This window comes from Cryptomeria japonica, chromosome 1 (genome assembly GCF_030272615.1).
Source record: "Cryptomeria japonica chromosome 1, Sugi_1.0, whole genome shotgun sequence".
Lineage (NCBI taxonomy): Eukaryota > Viridiplantae > Streptophyta > Pinopsida > Cupressales > Cupressaceae > Cryptomeria > Cryptomeria japonica.
Window position 1 is genome coordinate 144,001,181 of NC_081405.1, and position 22,883 is coordinate 144,024,063.

Consider the following 22,883-nt stretch of genomic DNA (forward strand, 5'->3'; position numbering starts at 1 on the left):
CAAGTGCGGCCCCCACTCAAAAGCCACTCTCTCAAAGGACACTAAGAAAACATGGTCACTCCATGAGGACCCGATGGCGAAGCAGACAACCATAACACCACTATACAAATACAAGTGGTCAAAACAAGGATATACTGACTCTTGGTTAACCATAAAGAAAGACACTGCATGGTTAAGACAACGAGATCATCATACATGACTTGATCAAAGATACCAAATATGCCACAATAAGATGACTGAACCACAGACGATAAATAAATACAAATAATACTCTTTGCAAGGAAAGCTAGTTTCACTAAGTCCACACTCAGACAATCTTTGAGAAAACAACATCATAAATACTTGCAAATATCATTGACTGAAACTTCAATAAAAAAAACCTTTATTTAATGCATCATTCAGATATGACATTCATCTCAATATAATTTCCAATTCAATATTCCAACAAGGATAAAATCCATATTAAATATCCAACCAAGTAAAATATGAATTAATAACAAACATTTAATCCATTTCCAAAAACACATCCAAATTTATCAATTTGAATTAAAATCCCAAGCCTTGATTTTCAATATTTAATTTTATTAAATTAATATGAAAACCAACCTATAAAAATTAAATACAAATAGAATTAAAACTTGATATAATAACTAACTTTAAATTTCAAAGCATTGAATAAAATAAATTAACGACACATTTAAAATTGTGCCGCAAAGGGTAAAAGGCACACGGGGGCCAAATCCTACCCGCGGTGGTGCTACTACCGGAGGCAGCAGACACTAACTGTCAGTAGCGCGACTACTGCCGGTAGTAGGAACTACCGACTAGTACTGTTGCTACAACATAGCGGCCCTACCAACCGGTAGTGCTGGTACCCGCATGTAGCAAGACACTACCCTCCCACATGGTGGGGCTTAGCCTGCCATGTGGGCAAGGGTTATACTAATAAAATAAATTTCCTATATTTCTTAAACAATATAAAATGAACTTAAATTATCCCCTATCATTACATGAGGCACACACACACAGTGTCAGAATCCAAAATGAGAAAGGATATTTGCCGATAAGGTAAATGGTGAATAATAACACACAAGAGCCCCAATTATAAGAATATTGGGCAACATAAGAAGAATTTTAAAAGATAGAAGGATTATAATAAATTCTTCACTTTCATTGCACAGGAAGACTTCCTTGCATCTTGCAAGAGCCAAATAACCAATTTTTGCCAACATAAGCCCCAAATCTTGGGCAAATAGATACTAGAAAACACACAACAAACTAAATCTAATTCTTTCTATTCCAAATAGAAGAGATAATTCAAGAACTTGATTTTCAAGAACAAATAGCAAACAAAAAATAGAAAGATGATTCATTTCTTTCCCATATGCAAACATTTGATATGAATTCAACAAAATCATCAATAACAGACACTCTTTCTTTCATTTCAATCATTCAATCAATAATTTACAAAGAGATTTACATTTTTCAACACACCGGAAGCAACTAAAACATTCAAAATTAAATTGTAAAACAAGAAGAGATTATCCAACCTTCAAGCAAACTAGGAAGCAAATTGATGGAAGAATCCCAATCTTGCAACCCAAATCCAACTCTAGATCTTATTCCAAAATAGTTTTCCAAATTTTTCATTCAAAATTCTGCCTCTCCTCTCTCGTGAACTCCTGGGAATATATGGGAAAAATATATTTCAACCTAAACTTTCTAGGTTAAAAGTTTTCCAACCAATCAGATTAAATTATTTTAAAAAGTAAAGGCAATCAGATTTACCTTTTTCCAAAAACAATTTCTTTTCCAATAAAATAAAATACAAAAGTCAAATGGAAAGGAAAAAGGAAAAAGCTTTTATTTTTATTTCATTTCTATTTTCATGATGCTTTCTTTCAACATAATCATTCCACATTTAAATGGCAAGACAAATACTTATTTCTTTTCACAATAAAATAAGCCATTTAACCATTTAATTATAGCAAAACATTAATTTAATTAAATCAATAGACTCAAGAGCATAATAATTAACTAATTATGCTAATGCAAAATAGCATCATTCACTCAATTAAATAACTATTTAAATAAATAGAAACACGCAAAATGAGGAATGCTCAAATGACAACTCACAAGATGAAACACTAAAGCATTCTGACTCACATACCGGTCAACCGGGTAAAAATGATCGATTGACAATACTCACACGAGTGTAACTGCGGGTCAAGCTAGGGTCCAACAACTATCTCATCCACTCTCATCAGACATATAAGGCACACTCAGACCTATGAAACCGGGTGGAGTCGATACCCCGTACCTACCCGGTACTAGTACCTACAATGTTCTGCACCAAAGAACCGCACGTTCATATAGACATATATATATAAACAGGTAAGACATGCACACCGATGAAAGAGAATCATGATGTTAAATGTCTCACCGGAGTGAGTGAAGGAAAATCATCCCCTCACATCCCATACACTTACAAACATGCAACATATAAATAACACATCGCACATATGAGGCAAAAGTGTCAATCCATGATAATGATCCATAAAAATAACATTAATCATAAGCATTGAGATACTGGATGAAAGCATACACCACAAATCCAAATAAAGCATGAAATAACATCGCATAAAGTCTGAATCAATATACAATAATGTTCCACTGAACAGTCAACTAAAGTCAAACATAGATACAAAAAGAGTCTGATCGAGGTGGGGTACTATATCCTCCCCCCCTATACAAGGCTTACTCCTAGAAGCCTAAAATAGATAAGAACAAAGCTCTCTCATTTTCGTTGTATCCTCCCATGTCGTTGAGGTCTCATCACTTGGGTCCCATAGGACCCTTACTTGGTCGATGGTATGACCCCTGAGGGTCAAATCCCGATGCTGAAGAATGTGCACGGGCCCCATGGAAAGCTACTCGTCCTTGACCTGTAAAGCATTCCAATCAAGAACATGAGTCACATCAAGATGATAAGGTCGAATAACTAAAATATGAAAAACATTGTGGATGTGGGATAGACTCAGCAGCAAGGCAAGATGGTAGGCAATAGGTCCTATCCTCTCAAGGATTTCAAAAGGGCCAACAATATGAGGTGCCAACTTAGAACCCTTTCCATAATGGATCAGACTCTTTCACAGATGCACTCTCAAGAACACATGGTCGCCTAATAAAAACTAACAATCCACTTGATGGGCATCGACATATTTCTTTTGCCCATCCTAAGAAGCAACCAAATGCACACGAATCTGCTCAACCTACTGCTCCATCTCATGAAGCATATCTGGACCTAAACTCACCCTATCCTCCAACCGATCCCAACTCAAAGGAGTATGGCAAGGATGACCATACAATGCATGGAAGGGAGACATGCATATAGAGCTTTGATATCCATTGTTATAAGAAAACTCCACAAGGCAAAGATAATCCTCCCAAACCGACTCCTAGTCCATAACATACATGTGAAGCATGTCTTACAAGACCTGATTCACATGCTCAGTCTGACCATCAATATTTGGGTGATAAGATGAATTGAAGTTCAACTGGGTCCCCAAAGCATGCTGAAGTGAGGTCCACAATGTTGAAGTAAAGATAGGGTCTCTATCAGAAATGATCCACCTTGGGATCCCATGCAACCTCACCACATCTTCCAAGAAGACTCGTGTCACCACTGCTACTGTATAAGAAGATCAAATAGGAACAAAATGAGAAACTTTGGTCAATCTATCAATAATGACCATGATGGCATCATGACAACGTGAAGAAATAGGCAACCCCACTATGAAATCCATGGAAATGATATCCCATTTCCAATCTAGTACCAAATTAGGCTGTAAAATCCCTGCAGGGTGTTGATACTCCGCCTTCACCCATTGGCATTCTAAACACTTCAACACAAAATCAGAAATGTCACATTTCATACCAGCCCAATGATATATCTATCTAAGATTTGCGTGAATCTTCTTGACACCAGGGTGTGCCAAATAAGGTGCATGATGGGCCTTAGTCATGATCAGAATGCGAAGACCCTCCAAAAGAGGTGCATAGATCCATCCAAGATGTCGAAGAAGACCATCTGACTCAAGATTATATCCAGAATATCTACCCTCCAATGGTCTTCCAAACTATGCCACAACTCTAACATCCTAATACCAGGTGTCCTGAGGAATAACTCCATGAATTCTCTCTCTCAAGTCCACTCCAAGGGATAATGTTGCAACCTCATGTCACCTACGACTTAAAGCATCTTCCACTACCTTCTCTTTCCCCTAAATATATCAAACCTCAAAATCATACTCACAGAGGAATTCCATCCATCTTCACTATCAAGAATTCAAGTTCGGTTGCGTGAAGATATACTACAAGCTACAGTGATCACTATGTGGATCAAACTGACACCCCAATAGGAAATGTCACCATCTAACCAACACATGCACTACAACTGCAAACTCAAAGTTGTGAACTGCATAGTTCAACTCGTGGTCCTTGAGTTTGCGAGACTCATAGGTAACTACATGTCCATCTTGCATAAGCACTGCACCTATACCTTCCAAAGAGGTATCTGTGCATATCATAAAATCTCTGGATGGATCAGGGACTGCCAAAATTGGAGCACTAACAAAGAGTTCCTTCAAGGTATGAAAACCTGACTCGCAATGATCTGACCAAACAAACTTCTTCCTTTTCCTCTAAAGAGAAGTGGTCAGGTGACCTATCTAAGAAAAGCTCTGAACAAAGCGACAGTAATATCTAGCCAAACCCATGAAACTTCGAACCTCAGAAACATTGGTTGATGCTATCTAATCAATAATGGCTTGGATCTTAGAAGGATCCATGGATACACCTTCTCCCAAAAATATATGGCCAAGATAGCTCACCTTTGATTGGAAGAAGTCACTCTTTGCCAAGTTCGCAAAAAGATGATTCTCCCTCAAGCACAACAATACTTGTCGCAAGTGTCCCTCATGCTCTTCCATAGATCTAGAATAAATCAATATATCATCCAATAACACAAGAAAAAAATGATCAAGGTAGGTGCAAAAAACTCCATTCATAAGGCTCATGAAAACCGAAGGTACATTCGTCAACCCAAATGGCACCACTATGAACTCATGGTGACCATAATGAGTACAAAACACCATCCTATGAATGTCTACATCATGAATACGCAACTGATGATACCCAGATTTCAAATCAATCTTAGAGAACACTTTGGCTCCCTTTACCTAATCAAATAGATCATCTATCTGAGGCAATGGATATTGATTCCTGATGGTTACCTTATTCAGCTATCAGTAATCAATGCATAACTGAAGAGAACCATCCTTCTTAATGAAGATAATAGGCGCACCTGAAGGAGAAACACTAGGATGAATGAACCCCTTGGCCAACAATTCCTCCACCTGCAACTTCAACTCACTCAACTCCTGAGTAGTCATCTGATATGGAGCTCTCAAAATAGGTTCCGCACTAGGAACCAAGTCAATTTGAAAGTCTATGTCTCGCTTCAGAGGCATATCGAGAATATCCAACAAAAACACGTTGGCATACTCGCGAAGAATAGGGTGACCATCAAAATTGATTTCTCGACTCTCTTCCTCATCCACATCCTCAAGAGAAACTGCAAAAAGTTGACACCCTTAATGCATACACCTCTTAAGTTGCATAGCCAAAATCATAAGGATATCAATCACTGAACTCCAACGATCCCCACTTTCCTACCATGGTCATCTAAACACTCTACTATCTTCAAGCGATAGTCTACATGAGTGTTGTGAGATGATAGCCAATCCATCCCCAACACAACTCCATAGATCCCCAAAGGAATGATTCAAAGGTCAACTGAAGTAACAAAGGGACCTAGGTCCAACTCACAACTGGGGACGAAGGCATCAACAGACATATGCAGATTGGTAGCCAAATCTACTAGCCACCTATCCTCCTTCTTAGCAGATGCAAGCCCACACCATTCCACAATGGATAAAGAAATGAAAGAATCTGAAGCACCGGAGTCAAAAAGTACAAAGATAGGGATACCACACAGCACACCTGTAGCCTCAATCATTGTAACCTGATGCTCATCTTGGCGGTCATCAACCACTGCAAATAATCTATGGGATCTACCTGCATCCCCCACTGTCGACGCTGATGTTGTTGGCCTTTGACTGTCTGTCTGGTGAGAACGCTGAGGGCACTGAGCGGTATTATGACCGAACTGACGACATGTGAAGAAAGATCCTCTACCAAGTCCTCTACTCCCAGATAACCCACTGGACTATTGGCATTATACACTCAAATGAGAATAGTTGATGTTGTCATTGATGGCAACCGACTGGTAATATGGTTCACAAGTAACACCGGCAATAGACATCATCTACTGACACTGGCAGACACTACAAGTTTATTCACACTAGCATCTAGTCTACACCGACAGTAGATCACACCGGCACTCTAAGATGACATGGAAATAATATTATTTTGTATTGTAATTATATTTGTATAGCCGACATGATGTATTATAAAGACTCATATATGTATGAGATCTTGTAGGTCATTTTGTAAGCAAGAAAATGTAAGTAGGAAATGAATGTAAGTGGTATATGAGAGCAAATAACTGTATATGCATTATGATGTTATTATTTTATGAGTGAATAAGAGCAGAGCATAGTGAAGAAAGGTTTATGGCAGAGGTATCTGACATAGCTTAAACTAGTACTGAATCCAGCATTGTAGATGCTATTTTGAGCAGTACATTATCATTGGATTTAACTATCCAATTGTAGTCAGTGGGACTCCATTTTTGTATTGAGTAGTGAGCTCTAGGTTATTGGCCTTCCTGCATGTGCAAGCCCCTATTGTATAAGTAATATTTATTCATATTGGCCAGTGAGTAAATATTACGGGTCACAAATCCCACCGAGGTTTTTCCCCTATCGGGTTTCCTCACCAAAAATATCTGTGGTATGGTGTGCATTGATGGTTATACTTTTGTTTCTCTTTATTGCATTATTATTTGCTTATCAGTATATTAATTTGGGTTATAAAGTTGCAAATAAGTTCAAATTTTTTGTTTACCGGTTTGACACTGATTCACCCCCCCTCTCAGTGTCATTGGGATTGATCAAGTATCTAACAATTGGTATCAGAGCCTAGTCCTCTATTTTCAAAAGCCTAACAGCTTGAGGAAGATTCTGAAACCGGTACCGATAGAAAGTTTGAGACAATAATTGGAAGGAGATCTTGAAGATTTTGATGCAGAAAAATTGAAGATTATCAAACTGGAAGATGAACTTAGAACTACTCAGGAATTCATCAAAGCACTTCAAGATAACCTGGTTATAGCAAAGAATGAGAGAAAAGAATTACATGTGCAATTGCAAAATCAAGATGACGAAGAAGAGAAAACTGTTGGCTTGATGCTGATTGTAATGTATTCATCACTTGTTGTCATTGATGAAACACTCTCATACAAACATATGATTTCATTGACAACTGGTGTAACTTCAATTGGTTTACACTGTCAATCGGTATGTTTAAGGTTTATCTCTAGCCAGTACTTTGTGTCAACCGGTATGTGCTTAAGAGATAACCTATGGCTACACTAAGTCAACATGAAAATGAAGATGAAGATGAAGATGAAGATGAAGATGGAGATCAAGCAGAAGATTTCAGGACAACAGTTCACATGTTTTGATCCAACTGATTTTGACTGTTTTAACTGGTATCTGATTTTTGTGATGAGTTATCAGCCTTGACTTCTTGACGATCATTTTTGTGATGAGTTTTGATCACTTGTCTAGATACACTACACCTAGGAAATTGTGTTTTGATTTCATTAGGCTAACATAAGATTTGAATGTCTATTTAAGACATCTTAGTGAATCATTTAAAACTGATAGAGAATGATGTTATGCAAATACTGATATGCATAAAGAGTGAAATCTTTTGCTGAAGAGCGATAAATGTTAAGATGAAGAGTAGTGTTGAATGTACTTAGAAGGATCTGATCTAGCAAGTATTGTGCTACTCATAACAGATCAAACCATTCTTGTTGTTTTCTAATCATTACAACATAATCAAATCCCCTAACCGGGTAAGCTGTAGCAAGCTTCATTGTACAAATCCTCTAACAATGTGATCCATTAGTTTGGATTCTCAAATCCTCCAACGAGGTTACTCCTAACAGGGTAGTACTCTTAACAGGGTATAAGCTTCTAATCAAGCTTTGGGATCTCTAACAAGATTTGCTCCTGGCAGAGCACTTTGTAGACCTTAACCAGTCAGTTATCTATTACTATAGATAGTTAACTTGTGAGTTCCATCTCATCATGGTTTTTACCTATTTGAGTTTTCCATGTATAAACTCTTGTGTTATGGTGGATGCTTTACTTTTTGTGGATGTTGTTATATCATTTTGGATAGCATGTATTTTGTTTAAATGCTTGGTTAAGTTCATCTACCAGTTTTTGTTTGAAGTAGTGTTTTATTTGGTGTCACTGATTCACCCCCCCTCTCAATGATTTTCAAGTCCATCAATTGGTATCAGAGCCTAACTTCTTTAAATCCTAACCACTTAGAAGGGAGTCTTGAAACTACCATGGGGGATAGGAGCTGCTTCAAGATGGGTTGAGAGCTAGAAGCTAGCAGAAATGAAGTTGAATCCCTTGGGGGCAAACTGAAAGCTTCTCAAGTCAAAAGGAGAGAGCTATCTGAAAAACTGTTAGAAATATCAAATAATAGTTCTTCAGATGAAGCCAATATTGAATCTTTAGTAGAAGAAGTTGAAAAGGTGAATGGTGAGAAACTAAATCTAAGGAGAGAGCTAGAGGGTCTCACTATCTGCATGAGTCGGGAACTAGAAGCTAGAAGAGTTGTTGAAGATCTTATCAAGGGAAGAGATCAAGAGATTATAAAGATCAAATGTAAAAAGACACTATGCATGAGAACTTGATTGCTGAAACAAAAGAAAAGGAGAACCTAAAGCTAGATCTTGAGCTGGCATTGTCTCTAAAAGAAAGCCTATCTAAGCATAATGAAGATCTTGTCAAAAAGCTTACTGAAGCCAATGAGAAATTGGAGAAGTTTGTCAAAGTTCTACCATGTTGGAAGAAAAAATTCAATCATAGAGAATGAAGGGTGATATCTCTGGACTTGGTTTTCATACAACTGAAAAAGGTGAATCCTCTAGTACAAAGAACAAAATTGCTCCTAAAGTCAATAAGACTACCGGTAAGAAGGTTTTTAAACCTATCGACTTTGTTTGCCATAAGCCTAGTCATACTGCAAATATATGTAGATACAAACCTAATAGAAATGCAAATTACAATACTAATGCTAGGTATGTGTCTAGAAAGTTTGAAGGTCATTGCTTCACATGTGGAATGTATGGGCATAGACATGTTGAGTGCAAATATGGAGCAAACAATCCTATACCACACATGCATCCTAGACCAAATGGTGATCGGATAAGGAACTTTGACAACCGAGTAAACCTGAACTGGCAAAGATCCCACGACAACTGGTTTAGTTCATTCAAGATGGAAAAGGTAACAAATATTATTTGTACCTTCTGTAATAACTTTGGTCATGTGGCTATGAACTACAAAAGAAGAACAAGAAGGAAATGCAGGACCCTGGAGATCATCTGGTATGGTCTGTTACCACTGCAACAAACCAAAGCACTTAGCAAAATTTTGTAGATCAAGAAATAAAAAACCAGTCAACTCTTTCAAGGATCAGAAAGGCAAGCAGAAAGTTGATGTTGAGGAAACCAAAGAGGATATGAATCAGATTTGGAAAAAGAAAGGTGATGACTCACCTAGAAAAGAAACTGTTCCTTCACTCAGTGAAGAGAACCCAGGACCGGTGACTTAAGCCTATTTAACATGGCTAAGGGGAGCTTAACGGTAAAACATCTTCAGACCCCTTGTAAAATGAGTGGGAAAGAATTTTTGAATCATGAATTTTGGTGAATTTTTGTTGACGTGTTATCAAATGGTATTTCACTTGAGCGGTGAAATTAGGGTTTGTAACCTAAATTGGGAGAATTTATTGCAGTTGGTAAAAAGGGATAAAAGAAAGTTTTACTTTGTCTTTTTTACCCTAACTCTTTCGAGAAAGAAATTTGAAGCGATTGCAGAGCTGAATAAGATTGTCTTGTTGTCAACTAGCGAATTATTTTGTGTTTAGAGAAATCAAGTTGAATCAAAAGTTGCAGAGAGGTGAATGGGTGTGCATTTGGGCATTTCAATAGGGAAACAGAGCAACGTACAAGAAACAAGGTATTTCTTTGTATACTATTTTGAAACTTGCCTATTTAGAATGGCATCTACTTCTAAGTCTGTAGAGAGGTTGATGATCACTGTTGAGCCTAAGGAAGCTCTAAAGGTAGACCAAATTATGTCTTATAATGCATTGTCACAAGTCCCGAGCAGTGTTGTGGTCAAAGGTGACTTATCCAATTATATAGACTGCAAAATAGAAGATTTAGGAACTCTACACATTTATACACAGTTGAAATCAATTTGTGATAAGAATGGAAAGATTGAAACAAAATATGCTAGGGTTTTTGAAAAAGGTTTTCATAATGCCACCTACTTTCTTGAATATTTTGAGGAAGAACACATCAGAATCATTTTGAGTCGAGTTCACAGAGAGAACATGTATTTAGAAAGGACTCACACAATAACCAAGGAAGTTATTCAGTCCGTAACTGGTTATTTCTCAACTGGTGAAATTCTTGTGCTAAAACAAATTTCAAAGGACACTGTCTTCAAATTAACTGGTTCTACATCTGATAAGCATGCTTTTTCTATCAACAATATTAGAGACCCTGCAGTGAAACTAGCAGCAATGGTGATAGGCTACTAGGTATTTTACTCCAGTAGACTTAATAGTGTTCCATCTATAGCAATTCACACAGTACATAGAATGATTATTGATAATGCAGATTATGATCTTTGTGAAGCCATCAGAGTGCAATTATTTCAAAATTTGCAATCTATTAAGAAGGACAACACTCAAAAGTTCAAATATGGTCAGCTATTAGCTGGGTTATTTTTCTATTTCCAAAACTTCCTACTGAGAATTGGAGACATTGAATGGTCAAAAGACCTATCGGTCAATGCACATATCAAGAAAAACATTAAGGCTATGAAGAATACTTTTTCAGTTGCCTTGAATAAGTATTTTAATGAATTTCAGAAAAAGATGAGCATGAGAATGAGATTACCTGAAGATGTGGTAAAACACTTTGTAAAAGACATAGTCTTCACTGTTACCACTGACTTTTGCTTGATGCAAGCAATTGAGCCTAGAGAGGAAGAGATGGAAGATATGAGCTATGAGGTTAATCATGATTTACTGGTTGGCTATGCTAATACCTTGTTAGCATCGCCTAAAGATAAATAGCAGGCAAAATTGGGCATTGTGGTAGTCCAAGTTGCACCAACAGAAATTGGTATTGTACCTATAGCTAATGTGAAAGGAAAGAAAAAGAAGTCTGATAAAACATCTCCTGTGAAAAAGACCACAAGGGTGACTCAGAGTGTCCTAACCAAAAAGGAACTAGAACCTAAAGTATGTGTAAAGAAGGAGAATGCACCAAAGAAGAGAAATCAAAAATTGATTTTGCAACCAGAGTCTGAGGGAACAGATTCTAAAGAAGAACCAAAGAAGGAAAAAGCAATTGGCAGAACATCCAAGAAGGTAAAGGTAGTGCCAAAGGCAACTATACCTATTGATATATCTACCTACAAACCTGACACAATTTTTGAGAGAACAATGAAGACACTAGGAAGAAATAGGTTTGACAATGTCAAAGAATATTTTGATTCTTTCATTGAAGATGAGTAGAAACAAGTCATTCAACAGGTAATAACTTGTTTGGGTCATTACAATAGATTTCCGCATGACTTGGAAAAAGATATTTCAATCTCTTTGTATAATACTCTTTTAGATAAATGGGAGGAAGCTATTCAATTGGAAAACAAAATTATTGATGAAATATTTGTACAATATTTTCCCAATTTATCCTCAGATGGAATTAGTGCTTTAGTTGAGCAATACAAAGTATATTTTGATTTGAAAATGAGAAGATTGAAGCTTCTTAATGCAAAAATGACACTTATTGAGACTGAGACACATCAACTAGCCTGTGTAATCAAAAAGAGGGAAGAACTCATCCACTCTGCCAATAAGGATAATACTACAGATGATGTTCCTCTACCGGAAATGGATGAAGAGGAGATTGTTCAACCTGACATAGTCTATCCAATCAAGAAGAAGGATGATTCCATTATTCTTGTTGATGAAGATGACCAGAACACAGTGGACCTATTTGGAGACAACATTGCACTAGATATGGAGCCTCCTACAATCACTAAAGTACATGTTACATTAGTTGAAAAACTGACTATTCAACAAATAGTGGACAATGAACCGGCAACAGAATGACTGGAGAAACCCCAATCTCCACCAGTCATTGAAAATACTCAAAAGGAGTCTACTAAGAAAGTTGTCACTCAGTTACCTGAAGAGACAACATAGCAGAACATAGAGAGATTTATCATTAAAAGTGTACCCCCTGAACCGGCGAAGCAAAAACTACTTGAAGATGATGATGATGATGATTCCTTAAGTATTTCAGGACCCATTGATATGAACACTTTGAGTGCATCATAAATGTTGAAGATTGCTAATGTTATACAATCTCGAGCACATAAGAAGAGACTAAAAGAGAAAATGATTGAAGTAGAGACAATCTTGAATGCAGTAGAAATTTTGTTTGGTTTACTACCAGAAACAACTATTGCACATCTTCCTACACTCATTAGCAAATTTGCTTAGTTAGTTGCAGATGCATCTGATCAAATCAAGTCACTTGAAGGTGTTGTTCAAATGTCTGTTGAGAAGAGCCACAAGAAGAAATATGGAGATAAACTGGCAAAGAACATTGAAAGTGGCAAAATGGCTCTATCTCATAATGGAAGTTTGTTGAGAAAAGCTATTGAATCTAGAGGAAAGTATCTTGCCTTTACCTCCAATGTTTCTTTCTTTTATATTGACATTTATAAGAGTCAATTTGAAACCAAGCAAGAGATGGAAAGGATATGCAAGGTATATGTCCCATTCCAGGACTCCATTCATGCCTTTAATTGGTTTGTAGATGATTTGCATGACAAATTGGTTAGGAATGATAATGAGAAGGCTAAGAGACTTCAATCTCTAAAAGAGCTCAAGAGTCTGCTCACATTACAGGTCAACATTCTTTAGAGAGCCTACTCCAATATAGAAGCTAGTCTTGCTACTCTTGAAACCTGCATGCTAGACTCAATGGAAGAATTCCATTCCAAGATGATGTCTACATCTGAGTATACTGCTAACATACTAGAAGCATGGGAAAATGCTTTATCATAGATGAAGCAGAACTTCAATGATATTTTTATGAGATTAGCCAATGCATGAAATCTTTTAAGTTATTAATATATGCTAAACACTTTGATATAGATTTTCTATATATATGTATATATTTTACTTTTTTATTTTGGCATTGTTGTAAAAGGGGGAGTAATAATATGTATGTGTGTTTTTGAAAATTTTGTACTTATGCATGCATTAAGAGGGAGTATGAGTATATGTGTAAATTTGTTGTGTATGCACACTTAGCGGTATTGTATTACTCTAAAATTTTCTAAGTGTTTCCATCAATGCCAAAGGGGGAGATTGTTGGCTTGATGATGATTGTAATGTATTCATCACTTGTTGTCATTGATGAAACACTTTCACACACACATATAATTTCATTGACTACCAGTGTAACTTCAATTGGTTTACACTGTCAACCAGTATGTTTAAGGTTTATCTCTAACTGATACTTTGTGTCAACTATGTTAGATCCCAAAGACAACTGAGAGGGGGGGTGGGGGGGGTGAATCAGTTGTCCAATAAATTCAACCAAAATTAACTTAACCAAAACTTAATGCTTAATACCGGTAAACCAAACTTTATGCCGGTAGATAGTCTTAATAGTTAATTGCAATACCGGTAAAGATTAATGCATGAAACAAAAAGACAACAACATCCACAACACATAACACTAATGTTTGTATGTGGAAACCCTGTAAGGGGAAAAACCACGGTGGGAAACCTTACCCACAATCAAATGATACTACTGCAGATAGTATGTATTTACAATAAGGATTCTGCACATGCAGAAAGGCCAACTACCTAGAGCTCACTACTCAATCACAAAATGAGAGTCACACTGACTACAATTGGATGGTTAAATCCAATGATAATGTACTACACAAAATAGCATCTTCATATGCTGGATTCAGTACTGATGTAGTTCTGATTGCCTTCACAAAATCCTCCTTCAACCTTCAAATGATGTTTGTGTGTATAGCTCTACTTATTTTCACATATACTCTATTACAATTATTTTTCCCAATTGCATATCGATCTTACAAATAAGATCTTACATATATACCATAACCTAAGACCAATTGAATAGGTCAGCTCACTAAAAGATATTACAATAAAATCAATTACAAACAAATCAATATCCGATACATGATGTTGGCTCAAATGCATTTACAATAATAATAAATAATCTCCATAACATGTTGTGCTGATCTGGAATAGATAAGTCTGTCGGTGCTTATCCCAGACCTATTTACCGGTAACAACAAATATGCAAACCTGAATAAACAAATAACCAAATTGCCAAAACCAAGTGATCAAATAATGTCTTCGACATAACCAAGTAGTTTCCAAGTCATTCCAAGTGTCGGTGAACAATATAATCTGCTGGTGAACCAAATACCAGTTTCTTGCATAATTCTCTGTCTTGTCGGTGATCATAACCAAATCTCCAAGTGTTGATAAGTGTTGACAAGTGATGACAAGTTTGACAAGTGTTGACATCAATGACAAAACCATATCAACATATCCAAAATACCAAGAAACCGGTATGTGCTTAAGAGATAACCTGTGGCTACACTAAGTCCATATAAAAATGAAGATGAAGATGAAGGTTGAGATCAAGCGAAAGATTCTAGGACAACGGTTCACATGTTTTGTTCCAATTGGTTTTGAGTGTTCTAACCGGTATCAGATTTTTGTGATGAGTTACCAGCATTGACTTCTTGATGGTCATTTTTGTGATGAGTTTCGATCACTTGTCTAGATACACTGCACCTAGGAAATTGTGTTTTGATTTCCTTAGGCCGACATAAGATTTGAATGTCTATTTAAGACATCTTAGTGAATCATTTGAAACTGATAGAGAATGATGTTATGCAAATACTAATATGCATAAAGAGTGAAAGCTTTTGTTGAAGAGTGATAAGTGTTAAGATGAAGAGCAGTGTTGAATGTACTTTGAAGGATCTGATCTAGCAAGTATTGTGCTACTCAGAATAGATCAAACCATTCTTGTTGTTTTCTAATCATTACAACAGAATCAAATCCCCTAACCGAGTAAGCTCTAGCAAGATTCATTGTACAAATCCTCTAACAAGGTGATCCATTAGTTTGGATTCTCAAATCCTCCAACGAGGTTACTCCTAGTAGGGTAGTACTCTTAATAGGGTATAAGCTTCTAATCAAGCTTTGGGATCTCTAACAAGATTCACTCATAGCAGAACACTTTGTAGACGTTAACCGGGCAGTTATCTATTACTGCAAATAGTTAACTTGTGAGTTCCATCTCACTGTGGTTTTTACCTATTTGGGTTTTCCACGTATAAACTCTTGTGTTATGATGGATGCTTTAATTTTTGTGGATGTTGTTATATCATTTTGGATAGCATGTATTTTGTTTAAATACTTGATTAAGTTCATCTACTAGTTTGTGTTTGAAGTAGTGTTTTATTTGGTGTCACTGATTCACTCCCCTCTCGGTGCTTTTCAAGTCCATTAGAAACTCTTAGAGATATTGTAGAGAAATTGAGACATGAGAATAGTAACATGAAGAATGAGATGCAAGATTTAACCATGAGATTATGGAAGGATATTGAAGATAGAAAGACAAATGAAGAAGATTTGGCCAAAAGATTTAATGAAAGATCAAATGAATCTCAAAGGCTTAGTTATGAAAATGATATGCTTAAAAAAGATTTAATTCACATGCAACATGACAAAGAGGAACTTATGAGACAAGTTATCACTTTGGAAAGTGAGTTGGTCACTGCAAATGAATACAAAGACAAATTCAAGAAAAGTTCAAATAATCTTGATGATATGCTGAAAAGTCAAAAACTTGATGGAGAAATAGTTGGACTTGGATTTGAACATGGAGAAAGTTCCTGGACTGCAAACAATCATGATCACAACAAACCAGTAAGACAACCTAATGCTTATAAATTCAATGGGAAATGTTTTAATTGCAACAAATTTGGTCATAGAGCAAATCAGTGCAGATTTAGGAATAATCAGAATACAAACTTAGCCACTAGTCAATGGTCCAAATGCAATAAAAATGGTCATAACTTGGACAATTTCAGAATGAATGTGAAATGCTATGTTTGTGGTAGATTTGGAAATTTATCTAATCAATGCATAACTCAAACCGGTCAAGGTTATGGAAAAGTTATTCAGAGAAACAATGTAACCTGTTATGCATGTAACAAGATTGGGCATATTGCAAAATTCTGTAGAAGCATGATTGTACCAGCGAATAATTAAGGATCTAATGACAAAGGCAAAGACAAGGTGAATGAATTCAAGCAAGAATTTTCTAAACAATGGATTAGGAAAAGAGATCAGAGAATTGATGAATTTGTCTCTGCACCGGCAGAACAGAGTATTCCTGCATCAACAGGAGATTGTTCATCTAACTAAGGAATAATCCTTAGGGGTAAGGCAACAAATTGAAAATCATGCATTTACCCTCTGTTGGTGGTAAGAAGTTATAATTCTTCTTTACCAACATATATGTGTAGTTTTCACTTCACCGGCGAAGCATTTATTGTAGTTGTAAGTTACTTTTTGGTTATAAAGGCATTGTAACTTCTCATTTCATCTTACCAAGCATCCAAGCATTCAAAGAGAGCAAAATTAAGCAAAGGCATTCTAAATGTGAAGCAACAAAGGTCTTTTTAGATCATTCAAGGATTTCTTAGTTAAAAGGTATTTATCTTTCGCAATGGCTTCCTTATCCTTCATTCTTGAATTCATAGCAAACCCTGCCATTGTGGATAACATAAAATGACCTAGACCCATTTTCAAAATAATTCCTAAGATAGAAAAATTGGATGACTCCATTGGTGCATTTTCTAGAATCCCGAAGGGATTTGCATTTGTTGAAGACCCTAGGGCATACATATATTATAACATAGAAAGTTTAGGGTCCGAAGATTTGAAGAACATGTACATGAATGTTATCACTGACAAGAATGGGGTAGTAAAACCGAAACACAAGGTAGTTGAGGATTTAGGTTTCATTGATATCCTCCATATGCCAAAATTCTCAGATGCAACCATCCGCTATGTTCTTAGTAGGGTTCATGGTGAATTTATGTGGTTGGACTCAATTTTTAAGATCACTAAAGAAGCTATAAGGGCTATTATTGGTTTACCATCCACCGGCACTAGGCCTAACAAGAAGAAGAAAATCCCTAACAAAGAGGTTATGAGCTTAACCGGAGCTACATTTGACAACAGGTCACTTAGGGTCAATGATATAAAAGATGAAAATGTTAAATTTGCAAGTATGGTCATTGGATATAAAGTTTCTCATACTAATAGGTTGAATTTTGTATCTAGTTCCTGCATTCGTAATGCTCATGAGATGATATTAAACAATGCTAAAATTGAGATCTGTGAATGGTTAAAGGATGAACTGTTAGAGAATTTGCACAAAATCAAAGGTGATAAGCAAGGAACCTTCAAATTTGGAAGTCTGATTGTGTGTTTAATGCTTTACTTTTCAAAAGAGATTCCCGATATAGGACATAAGGATTTTTCCTATGATATTTCTATTGTAAAATAGATAAAGGAGGCAATCATCAGTATGGGATCTAATGGTGATGAGTTGGTGAAAGAATATTTCAAGAATTTCCAAGCTAAAATGAGACAAAGGGAAAGGATTCCCCAAAGCATTGTGGATAAATATGATAAACATATATGCTTTGTAGTGAAAAGAGATGAAATTTGGATGGAGGCAGTTAGACCCAGAACTGTCTGGATTACTAAAATGGGATATGAGGTGGATTCTCACATCTTAGATTCATATACTAAAATACTCCTAGATGCTCCACCAGAGCCAATAGAGGAAATATTTGGTAATGTTGAAACTATTGAAAGTGGTGTAGCTATGATGAAGCAGAGGAAGAAAAGAGAGAAACTAATGAAAGATGCTTCTAAGATGGTAAAGGATGTTAAAGAAGGATTGATGAATCTTGGCGGTATTGCTCCTAGTGTGTTAGAAAGTCAATCAGAACATCAACCGGTAGCTCACATTTCCCTTGTGGCTACTACATCTGATTCTGACACTGATCAGGCAACCGAATTCAAGAGAGTGGACAGGAAGAAAATAAAACCCTCACCGACACCTGCTCCATCTCCCAAGAAGTCAAGGACACAGAGAAAGAAACAACATGTTGTAAGAGAGCCTAGTGGTCCAAAGAAGAAAGTGTCTCCAAAGAAGAAATCTAAACCTAAGGCACCAGATACTCTTACACCGAAAGAGTTGATCAATGAAAACACCCAAGATGGTAACCTTGGTAATGTAAATAAATTTTATCATTCTTTCAATGATTTAGATAAGGAAACCATAGAAGAAAGTATTATTTTATATCTTGATATATACAAGAAAGTTCTTATTGAAGTTGTAGATGTTTTGCCAAATGATTTATACTTAAGATTAGAGGCTAAGAGAATGTGTGTTATGGAGCTTGACAAGAAATTAAAGATAGAAGATCTATTAGCTATGAATCCTGTTAATTCCAAGCAGGAAATTGATGATCTAATATTTGAAGCCAATAGAATAGTTTTTGTGAGTGGTCACCAATAGGTTAGTCTTATGGCTGGTAGAGTTAGAGAAATAGCAGATGAAACAACAGATAAGTGGGATATGTTTTTTGTTGAGAGAGAGAAGAAAGAAGAGAATGATAGACAAAAAATGGATAAGTCTTTTGCTAAGGTATACCAGAAAGATAAAGGTAAAGGGAAAATTGGAAGTGTACCTGATATCATGGTCAAGGATAACCTTCGTCTACTAGCACAGGACACCTCACCAATAACTACAGAGGCACCAACACAAACTGATAATCAACCTAAAGAGAAGGCAGAGGAAATGACAAAAGATGACACTAATCTGGAGTCTGACATTCTTTTTAACAATGAATGTGGATACTCATGACTTTAATATTATGTTGGATAAGGAAACTACAGAGGTAAAGTGAGATGAAGCTACAAATATTGAGATCTCCGAGTCACCGGTCCACACTATTGACTCTCAGCAGAATATTGAGATACCAGCTGAAGTTAAGAATCTAGAAACCATCCCTGATGACACTCAGCTTAACACTGAAATACCAGCAGAAGCAGTAGCAGAAAAGGGACATGGACAGAGTATATCTAAACTGATAGTTAGCGAGGTAGATAGTAAGGATAATAGTAAGGATGAAAATAAGGTTGAAAACAAAAGTGAGAATAAGGAAGAAACAATGAATAAAGAAGAGGTCAATGATGGAAGCAAGATAGCTAAAGTGGTTAAAGTTAATGTGCAAACATTCGGAGAAGATAAGAAACCAACTACAGAACCTAACACTTTGCCTAGCACTTCCACCATGGATTATAGACCAACAAATGTTACAGATGTACTTCTAGATTCAATAAAGAAGATCACCGAATGCAATTCCTTAGCATTTAAGGCTATTGATGAAACTTTACCAATTTTGTAGATGATTGCACTAGCATGTAAAGTTGATCACATTGTTGGGTCTGTGAGTAAATTGGACACATTGTCCAAATTCTTCAAATATTCAAACTATGGATAAAATAAATGAAAATACCGTTAAGGAAAGGGTGAATAAGGAGAAAGATGAATTATTTGAAAAGACAATTAAGGAATGTACTGGACAGATTGATTCTTTGTTACCGACACTAAATTCCACCATTTTGGAATACAAAGAGTTGTACAAGGAAGCATGTAAGCCTCACCATTTAACATAGGATATTGATAAGGAAATAAGGAAGACACAAAAAGAAATTGATGATATAGCTGATAACATGATAGGTTCTTCGGAACTTACTTCATTTTTGGATCAGGAAATGGCAATCTATGAAGAGAAGATTGAGAAATTGGAAAGGGAGAAAGCGAGGCTAAGAATGAAGACCCAGGAGTTGAAGAACAAACTTGGTCCTAGATTGGACAACTTATTAAAACACTGGAATGAGCTGTCTAAAGCATCTATTCAAGGCAACAGATCATCAGAGCAACAGATGCATTATTTGAACCAAATGTTCTAACAGACAGAGACCACAATTTCTAATAGTACTAAATTTTTGCAAGCTCTTAACTTGGTTTTAGCAGACATTTTTCAGATTGTACATAATCGTTACAAGTTTCTAGGTAAATTTTGAATTCTTTGATTCTTTTGAAATCCTTTATCATTCATGTCAAAGGGGGAGTAGTGGTGTATGAGAAAAATGTATAGAAGGAGAACATTTTCTCAGGGGGAGCACATTCAGTTTTTGGACTTCAATTTTGGATATTAGTTTTTGGATTTTTCTCATGAGTGTTGCCATCAATGCCAAAGGGGGAGATTGTTGGCATTATACACTCAGATGAGAATAGTTAATGTTGTCATTGATGGCAACCAACTAGTAATATGGTTCACAGGTTACACCGACAACAGACATCATCTACCAGCACCAACAAGCACTACAAGTTTATTCATACCGGCATCCAGTCTACATCGACAGTTAATCACACTGCCACTCTAAGTCGACATGGAAACAATATTGTTTTGTATTATAATTATATATGTATAGCCGACATGATGTATTGTAAAGACTCATATATGTATGAGATCTTGTAGGTCATTTTGTAAGCAAGAAAATGTAAGTAGGAAATGAATGTAAGTGCTATATGAGAGTGAATAACTGTATATGCATTATGATGTAATTATTTTATGAGCAAATAAGAGAAGAGCAGAGCGAAGAAAGGTTTATGGAAGAGGTATCTGATAGAGCTTAAACCGGTACTGAATCTAGCATTGTAGATGCTATTTTGAGCAGTACATTATCGTTGGATTTAACTATCCAATTGTAGTCAGTGGGACTCCATTTTTATATTGAGTAGTGAGCTTTAGGCTGTTGGCCTTCCTACATGTGCAGGTCCCTATTGTATAAGTAATATTTATTCATATTGGCTAGTGAGTAAATATTGTGGGTCAAAAATCCCACTGAGGTTTTTCCCCTATCGGGTTTCCTCACTAAAAATATATGTGTTATCATGTGCATTGATGGCTAAACTTTTGTTTCTCTTTATTGCATTATTTTTTTCTTACAGGTATATTAATTTGGGTTATAAAGTTGCAAATAAGTTCAAATATTTTGTTTACCGGTTTGACGCTGATTTGCCCCCCCTCTTAGTGTCATTGGGATTGATCAAGTATCTAACATGGACTACTAAAAGCTTCCCCTACTAGGGGCCTAAGATGCACTCTATGAGGACTGCCCTGGAAAACTATGTATGCTCCTCTGCCAGTTCCTGCTCTTCCTATACTAAGAGTTGCCACCCTACTGGCCCTGAGACTGCTTCGGCCTCAGCGACTGCTATTTCTCCTTCTGCTGACCACCCTTAGCGAGTTCCTAAGGACCCCTAAAAGGTGCATCAATCTGGGTTTGATTCCCTCTCACTCTAGACCCACTATAAGGTACACTCCCCATTTGTACTCCAGACTGACCACCATGCGCATGGCCAAGATTTTGCTCCACCAGCTTGGCTTTTGCCACAGCTACCTCTACTGAAGTAGGCTCAAACACTCTCACTCCTCCACTGATGTAGTCGTTTAGACCCCTCAAGAAGTACTAAACAAGAATCCCCTCATCGTTGCCAATACTGACATACTGTTTGAGCTCATAAAACCTGTGCTCAAACTGACGTACTAATAAACCAAACTGGCACAAAGCATAGAACTCATCTACTCATGACTGCCTCCACTGGGGTGAGAGAAATCATGCCCCAAATCTCTCCAGAAAGATCTCCCAGGTATGTGTAGGATCATGGTGTGCCAAAACATGCCCTTAAGTGGCAATGAAATTTTAGAAAATCAGAGTTATGCAACTTGACATGAAAATGTGAATAAGTTGTGAATATTATTTTTAAAATATGTAAGAAGAGAATATATAGAAAATTGAATGTAGTTTCTAAGCTACTAGTTGTTTTTTGGAAAAAAAAATCCTATTTGATGAAAATTTCAAATTTCAATGTAGTGGTACTAAAATTTTAGGAAAAAAATAAGAAGTAGACGTATGTCTAACCACCCTAATCGCAATCAAATCATAATATTTTTTTATAATATTTATAATATAAGTATTAGACTCATGTCCGGATGTGACACATATTTTTTTTTATTTTTTTATAGATTAAATAATTATTTATGAATTTTTTACTACAACTTTTCAGAAATTCAAAAACTCCTATGTTTGACCACCTTAACTTGGTCAAGACCTTATGAAATTTAATTTTTTTTAATTTTTCCCTATAGTAGATGAAGCATAGGATGTGACGCATGTTTCGGATTCAAAAAAAGTTATACTGTTTGAAAGTTATGAGTGTTTTTCAATCAATATATCAATCAGGACTATTGTCAGAATTCAATTAGAAAATAAATAATAATTATTTATTAAAGTCA